Raw genomic sequence first — 9,032 nt, 5'->3', positions numbered from 1 at the left:
ATCAACCAGGTAGTATGATTCAACATATACTAGAGCAGACGCTTAGCAGCCCAGGCCAATGCGCATCATGTCTTCTCAAGCATAGGATACCGATTCTCACAGTCGGTGAAATTCTTACTAAGGTAGTAAATTGCATATTCTTTCTTTCCAGATTCATCTGACTGACCAAGAACACCACCCATACTCTCTTCAAGCACAATTAAATACATGATCAATGGTCTTCCTTCTACAGACAGAGACAGAATCGAAGGCTCAAGCAGGTACTCTTAGATACTGTTAAAAGCCTTCTGACAATCCTCGGTCCAATCACAAGACTGATCTTTCTGAAGAAGCTTGAATATAGGTGCACATGTGGTAGTCATATGCGATATTAATCTTGAGATATAGTTCAAGCTGTCGAGAAATCCTCTGACTTGCTTCTTAGTTTTTGGCGCAGGCATCTCTTGTATTGCTTTGACCTTAGCAGGATCAACTTCAATACCCTTCTCACTGACAATGAAGCCCAACAACTTACCAGAACGAACACCAAACGTACATTTATTGGGATTCAAGCGGAGTTTATACTTCCTCAAATGCTGGAACAACTTTAATAAATGCTCAACATGTTCTTCTTCATCACTTGATTTAGCAATCATATCATCAACATAAACTTCAATCTCTTTATGCATCATATCATGAAAAAGAGTGGTCATAGCTCTCTGGTATGTTGCACCATCATTCCAAACCGAAAGGCATCACTCTATAACAGAATGTTCCCCAGGGTATAATGAATATGGTCTTCTCCATATCTTCAGGTTCCATCTTGATTTGATTATAACAGAAAAATTCATCCATAAACGAAAAGACTTTGAATTTAGATGTATTATCTACCAACATATCACTGTGTGGCAGAGGAAAATCATCTTTTGGTCTGGCTTTATTCAAATCTTTGTAGTCAACACACATGCGGACTTTTCCATCTTTCTTTGGAACAGGCACAATATTAGCCACCCACTGCGGATATTCAGCGGTAACAAGGAAACCAACATCAATATGCTTCTGCACTTCTTCTTTGATCGTTACTTCCATATCATGATGAGCTCTTCTTAGTGTCTGCTTGACTAGCGGGCATTCTGGCTTCAACAGTAATCTATGCTCCACAATCTCAAAATCCAACCCACGCATATCTTGATAGGACCAGGCAAACACATCAGAATAATCTCGAAGAAGATCAATCAACCCCTTCTTAGCTTCCGGACAGAGTTGAGACCCAATCTTGACTTCCTTCAGATCATCCTCGGAACCCAAGTTGCTAATTCAATTTGCTCTTCAAACGGCTGAATGGCTTTCTCCTCGTGCTCAAGAAAATGGGATAACTCATCAGATACTGCTTCATCATCCATTTCTTCCTCGGCTTCAAACACAGGGTAATCAAAGTTTGGAGAGGAAGTAGGATTATTGTATTCAATGGGTTTGAGAACCAACCCGCATAATGAGAAGTGGAGTGCGAACAAATATTATGCAGATGGAAGATTATTATTTATTTATGCTTTTTTATGATTACCATTTTCAGAAAAGCAAAAAAGTAAAAATAAAACATCATAGATGTGGATGAATAAAATTGTATTTTATTGGTGATAATAATAAAAATGCCCAACAATGTTCAATTCTCCGTTAGGCATAGGAGAAGGATTTTTCTAAAAATAATAAAACAAATTACTTAGAATGGTGAATGACAGTAGGAACATTAACAGCAACCCAATTGTTGCAAGTCTGGCCACGCGTCACAAAGTTGGCGCAAGCTTCATCTTCATCACCACTGTCCTCAATAATGGCAGTTGAGTGTTGATCATTCTCATGAATGAACCTTTTACTGCAGAATACTGGTTGCATAACCTTGACATTGGCGTTGAACGGTCCTTGTTGAAATCCTAGCCCTTCCATGATCTTGTTCTCAACGAACTCCACAACACGGCCCCACTTATCAATACTGCCAACTTGAATAACCTCTTGTGCATCTTTCAAAGAAGACATGGGTTCCCCAACTTTCTTTAATTCATCAGCAATAGACAAATCTTAGAATAGTGTTCCAACTTCCTCCTCAGCATCAACATATGTGAAAGATGACAAATGGCTTACCAATAATGCCTTCTCTCCACCCATAACAACAAGCTTGTCGTTCTTCACGAATTTCAGCTTTTGGTGAAGAGTAGACGTCACAGCTCCAACTTCATGAATCCATGGCCTTCCCAAAAAGAAGCTATAGGCTGGGTGGATATCCATTACTTGGAAAGTAATTTAGAAATCACTCAGACCTATCTTCATTGGAAGGTCCACTTCTCCAATGACGGTCTTACGAGAACCGTCAAACGCTTTGAAAACTACGCCATTGTACCTCATCGGGGCGCCTTGGTAGGAGAATCTTGATAGAGTTGAATTTGGTAATACATTTAATGATGACCTAGTGTCAACCAACACATTGGACAAAGCCTCCTCCTTGTAGTTCATCGAAATATGTAATGCAAAATTGTGATTCCTGCCTTCCTCAGGAAGCTCTTCATCACAAAAACTCAAATTGTTACAAGAAGTGATGTTGGCAACAATGTGGTTGAACTGATCCATAGTAACGTCATATTTAACATAGGCATGTTCCAACACTTTCTATAATGCCTCTTTGTGCGCTTCAGAATTCATTAGCAATGATATCACAAAGATCTTTGACGGCGTCTGGAGAAGCTTCTCCACAACATTGAATTCACTTCTTTTTATTAATCTCAACACCTCATCATCATCGTTAGTCTTCAATTTGCTGGATTCACCAGACTGACACATTGGAGCACTAACTGGATTCACTACAGGAGTCTCTGCCTTCTTCCCTACAAAAACATCTTCTACAACCTTTAGAAACATTGGACTGAACACCCGACCATTACGGGTCACCTTCGCAATATCTGTAATATTTACCACTGAATCTGCAACTGGTAGAGGAACCTTTTGACCATTTTCAATCATTGTGGCATTATATTGGCATGGCACAGCTTTATCGGATGCATAGGGAACAGGGCCCGCTAACTGTATAACCAACAACGATACCGATCTATTGACATTATTGTTGCTGCTGCTATCAAATTAAATGACCACCCACTTAGGGGTTTAAAACACCGGTACAATGGCGTTCACATCATCTCCCATATCCCTCGACTATTGAATCTGGATTACATTCTCATCCATCAACTTCTGGATATCTCTCTTGATAATCATACACCAACAGGGGTTCACGTTGCAAATGAAACAACCATCATGGTCATGTTCACAATCACTGATCAAACACAAAGTTCTATGCATCTCCACCAGAGACCTATGGATACGCCTCACATTAAAAACTCTGAGATTCCCTGGACAGCCATCCACCATGTTGACAAAAGTGTTACCATGAGCAGGAAATGAATTGGCTTTTACATTAGGTGATATGTCCTCAAACGACACCATACCACTTTTCACAAGCTTTTGAACTTCATATTTCAGTGGATAGAAGTTTTCTATATCGTGACCAGGGGCTCCCTGGTGAAAAGCGTAATGAAGATCAGGCTTGAACCACCATGGTAGTGGCTCAGGAATTTGCGGAGGGTTTCTCGGCTGAATAATATTTTTGAGTACCAAGGACAGGTACAACTATGCATACGTCATAGGAATAGGTTCAAATGAGACCTTCTTCCTCTCAAAATTTTGTTGATGAAGATTGTTGTTGTTGTTGGTTCTTTGTTGCAGTTGTTATTGATGTTGTTGTTGCTGAATTGGAACTGATTGATTGTTGGAATTGTTTGAAAAAACTAGAATTACTGAAGAAACTTGGTGCTGATGTTGACGGGGTTGAGAACTTTTCCTAACATGAGGCCTCCTCTGCTTCCTTACTGACACTAAATTAGGTTCTCCCTCCTTCCTCTTAGAGAAACTCCCACCATACTTCTTGCTAGCTGATGCCTCTTCTCTAGTCAAACGTCCTTCACGAACTCCTTCTTCTATCCTCATCCACATGTTCACCATTTCGGTAATATCATTGGGGGCACTTGCAATCATGCGTTCGTAATAAAACGAACTCAGCATCTCCAGAAAAATCTTAGTCATCTCCTTCTCTTCAAGAGGCAGACTTATCTGAGCAACTAATTCTCTCCATCTCTGAGCATATTCTTTGATGTCACTTTATCCTTCAGAGATATAGACCTCAACTGGTCTCTATCTGGCGCCATATCAAGTTGTACTTATACTGCTTGACAATGGCCTCTCCTAAGTCATTGAAAGTACGAATGCTTGCACTGTCGAGGCCCATATACCATCTCAGGGCAGCTCCAATTAAATTGTCTTGGAAATAGTGAATCAACAGCTGATCATTATCAGTTTGCGTAGACATTTTCCTGGCATACATAACAAGATGGCTCAGCGGGCAAGTATTCCCTTTGTAATTTTCAAGGTCTGGGACCTTGAATTTCATCGGGATTTTAACATTGGGAACCAAACAGAGTTCAACAGGACTCGTTCCAAACAAGTCTTTCTCTCTCAGAGTCTTCAACTCTTTGCGCAACTCAAGAAATTGATCTTTCATCTCATCCATCTTTTCATAGACCTATAGACCTTCAGATGGCTCAAAGTGGTAGATAGTTTCCTCAACACGAGGCAAAGTATGAACGATGGGAGGAGGCACAAACATGACTGGGATAGATGTCGACATAGAAACAAATATGGGTGCATATGATTCTGGCATGAAGTTTGATGGCATTCCCCAAGGGAATCCAGTAGGCATAGCAGGAATGGGTTGGCTGGAAGTAGCAACAGGAACAGTTGAAGAAATAATCTCAGAAATAATAGTCCTCTGAGGAGGAGGAGTTGTAGGAGATGGTGATGGATGATTCTGAGCTGCAATTACGAATTCCATTAGCGTCTTCAGTCTAGTGATCTCATCCTCCAGCTCTTTGTTTTCTTGCTCTAGATGCTCCATTATCTTTGGTTGATTAGCACGAGTATTATAGTGGTGAGGCAACTTGGCTGATGCACAGAATAACTGATAAGACATCTGGCAGAAGAAAACATGTTGTGCAAATGATGCATGAAATGCAATGTTTTTTATTGTTTTTGATTTCAAGGAATATATGAAGTCTCATTTGCAAATATATATTCAAATAATAACAATATATAACAATTTGATTAACCACAAAATCTCTTTTTATTCATAAAATTGGAAGGATTGCACTGAGTACATTTTAAGAAACCAAGGCACAAATACAAGAGAAAAGGAAAACATCATCCTAAGGATCCCTAGAAACTGCATCAGATGATTTGGCTACAGGTGAATACTTCCTTCGGATGCGTCGAATCTCGGACTCAAAGGATGTCTTCATCTGAGCCTTCTCGAGGACAAGCTGGTCAACAATCTTCTTCGAAGCACCGAAAGGCCGAGGCATGCTAGAGACAACTAAACCCTCCGGCTCTCTCTGTCTTTTCACTGCCCGGTCTTCAAGAATCTCAATAAGTGCATCTTTGTCTTTCGACTCAAGTTGCAATTCTTCATGTTTTTGGCTCAAAGCACGGAACCGCTCTTCCCACATATCTCTCTCTTGGTTCATCTTGGCAAGTGAGTCTTCCAACTCCTCTACATATTGGTTAGGGAGAGTTGATGGCTCAGCCATAACAATAGACATAGGTCTCTCACAAGCATATGGTATCTTGAGCTCCAAAGCTCTCTTCTTCACCCAAATAGTGTAGGCTTCCAAAGCTACACAGTTGCATGCACTGAGCTCATATATTCCCTTCTTAGGCATATTATGCCAAGCATGTATCATCCTTTTCTTCAAAAGTTGGGGATCATTACCCTCTTGATAAAATAGACCTTCTAACTGGGTGTTATTAGGTTTATCTCTCAAGGGGAACCCAAGTTGACAACGAGTCAATGTTGGGTTGTAGTTGATTCCTTCTTGCGTACCAATGAGAGGCACGTTAGAGAACTCACCACAACTATCAATAATATCCATGATACCCAATGCAAAATCATACCGAATAATATCATCATTAGTGAGAGACATAAGTCTATGGAACCATCGTAGACATTGTCGGTTCTCCACAAAAGCAGGCATCTGCGGCAAGTGCGAAATAAACCACTTGTATAGAAGAGGAACACAACATACTATAGTTCCACCACCTTTAGAATTCCTCAAATGCAAAGAGAAATGCATGTCACCCAACAGAGTCGGAACAAGATTCCCAATCAAGAAAATTCTAATGGAGTTAACATCAACAAAACCGTCAATATTAGGGAAAAAGCCAAGCCATAAATGAGCAATATCAAGATAGCTTCAAAAGCATCCATGCTACCAACTTGAGAAAAAATAGTAGCTCTACCAATGAGAAACTCATAAGTCAACCCAAGAATTCCTTCCTTCTTCACCAAATGAGCATCAATCTCAGATTTCTTTAGATAAAGAGCTTCAGCTATGACATGAGATCTTGGGATCTCCTCCAATTCACTGAAAGGTACCTTGTCAGATACAGGTATACCCAAGAGACAGGCATACTCTTCCAACGTGGTCACAAGCTGATAATCTGGAAAAGTGAAGCACCGGTAGAGAGGATCATAGAATTGAACCAAAACACTCATAAGTCCTTCAACCACATCATTAGATAACACATACAAGAGCTTCCAATGACATTGCTTGAAGTCCAAGGGATTTAATACAAAGGATGACAACTTCCTTAGCTCTTTCAAATCAGGACATCTAAAATTATATTTCTTAGTATTCCTTCGTCCACAATCCATGGTCTGAAATTTAATACAAAGGATGACAACTTTCTTAGTATTTCTTAGTATTCCTTCCTTGAAATTTATTTTCTATGATGAATGTCAAGATGCGCATGTATGCATGAATGCAACAATCATACACAAGGGATCATACATAAGGCAAACACAAACAAAGGTCAAGGGATGGATCAAGTCATCGTCAAGATCAATCATCCATTTTGGTGGATTATGGTTTTTACCTTATCAACACCTAAGTTCCATTCATATTGACAAGACTTAATCGGATCAACCAAGAATCAAAGGGTTTGTGGTGAGTCACGAGCATGGAGTCGGGTTAAGAACCATCCCAAAGGAGTGTACTAAGGGTAAAAACATGTAGATCATGTTCTATAAAAGTTCCCAGAGTCTTAATCCCATCTATCAGATAATATAGGTTAGGATGACTGACTCATTAACCCATAATATTCTCAAGAGAAACTCGTCTGAGTGTAGTATCGCGTAACAACTGTGGTCAAGTCTACACCTGAACAGTCTCCACACTACATCCTAAATAGGCCAGGTTGGGTTAAATTTTCTATGGTCCTCAGCTTCTCGGACTCCTAGATCGAAAAAAGTAATGTTTATCCACAATTTACTCGTGTGATATCAATAATTCCAAAGGGGTCTCCACTGGGTAGATGGGTCTCAAGCCAACTTGTTAAGGACTACTCCACACTAGTTGGACATGATTATACCATCCTCCTATCTTAATTACACTCAACTTCGGGTTAGAACTTATCTCACCACACAGAGATCACCAAGCACAACAAACAAATTATATCACACAAATAAAAAAATATACAAACATCAAATATACAAATATATACATATAAAAAAGTAGGTTGAACCCACTAAGGACTAGTCCCCAGTAGAGTCGCCACTTAATTTCTATAGCGGTAAATTCATGACCATCAAGCTATGGATAAGCTTAACGTCAATAAAACTAGAGTCGCCACTGCGCTTTTATTGTTTTCAAAGAAAAAGGAAAAAAGTACGAACAAAACCCAAGGATAAGAAGTTTTCAAATCAAAACTAATAAAATGCCATAGATTACATGTAAGGGGGTTGGTTACACAAAGGGAAGGTGTTAGCACTCAAAGTGTCTTAGGTACTCTTAGGGAGCTCTTTTTTCGTTGCTCTCATCCGTTCAGGTTCCCAGTTGATTGAATAGGGGCAGCTGTAGCACCTCAAATTTGCACCTCCCATTTGGGTATACATTTTCATTTTAGGTCATTAACATTGCATTGTCATTGCATAGTCCACTACATGTCATCAGGCAAAACTGGTCAGGAGATTCAACTGTGCAAGCAAGCAAGAGCATTTTCCATGAGATCAAAGCCCTAGGGTGGTTCCCATGAGTTCACATGATTCAAGGATCATTTTGAAGTAATTTGGCCAAGTGTTGAAGGCTCAGAACTCATCAGTCCATGTGCAAATCATCTAAGGCCCACAAAAGTCAAAAGAAGTCAATTGCACAGTCAATTGTGAATTTGGATGTGGGAAGTGGTTAGAGATGCTTCATTCATGTGCAAACAAGTCTCATTTGACATTTCAAACATCAACATTGAAGAATTTGAAGTCAGATCAAGACTTTCCAAAAATAGCAGGTGACCTATAATTTGAACTTTCCAAAAATGGAAAGAATTTGGACCAACTTCAGCTCAAGATTACATCATTAAGAAAGCTTCAAATGAAACTTTGTCCAACATGAAAGTTGAAGATCTTTCTCTCCCATTTCCAAAAAGTCCAAGATCATGGATTTCTCATGTGTGGTTGAGGAGATATGGTCCAATCATGGAAAAGTGTGTTTCAAACTTCAAATGGACATAACTTTCAAACCAAAACTCCAATTTGAGTGGTTCTTTTTGCACTTTGATCCTTATAACATGTATTTTCCAAGCATATCATTACATGGCATGAAATCTCATTGCATGATCATTGGTTCACTCATGAAGATTTTTGGGAAAAATTGCATAAACTCATTTTGATTAAGCATGGGCATACAATATCATTTCCCAACCTTGCATGGACTCATTGTGAGAGATTTTGGACCCAGAACATGCACTGTTCACGTGCATAGGGGTGCATGAAGTGAGAATTTCATTTTTTGCACTTACACCTTCCAACTCACTAATCACACTTGCATTTGGCTTAAGTTGTTGTTAAACATGATTAGCATGGAGTATAAGTACTTAATCCAAACTGTTTTGATCAGAATCCTAAATTT

This window comes from Lathyrus oleraceus, chromosome 6 (assembly GCF_024323335.1).
Source record: "Lathyrus oleraceus cultivar Zhongwan6 chromosome 6, CAAS_Psat_ZW6_1.0, whole genome shotgun sequence".
Taxonomy (NCBI): domain Eukaryota; kingdom Viridiplantae; phylum Streptophyta; class Magnoliopsida; order Fabales; family Fabaceae; genus Lathyrus; species Lathyrus oleraceus.
Note: the sequence above shows the minus strand (reverse complement) of the source record.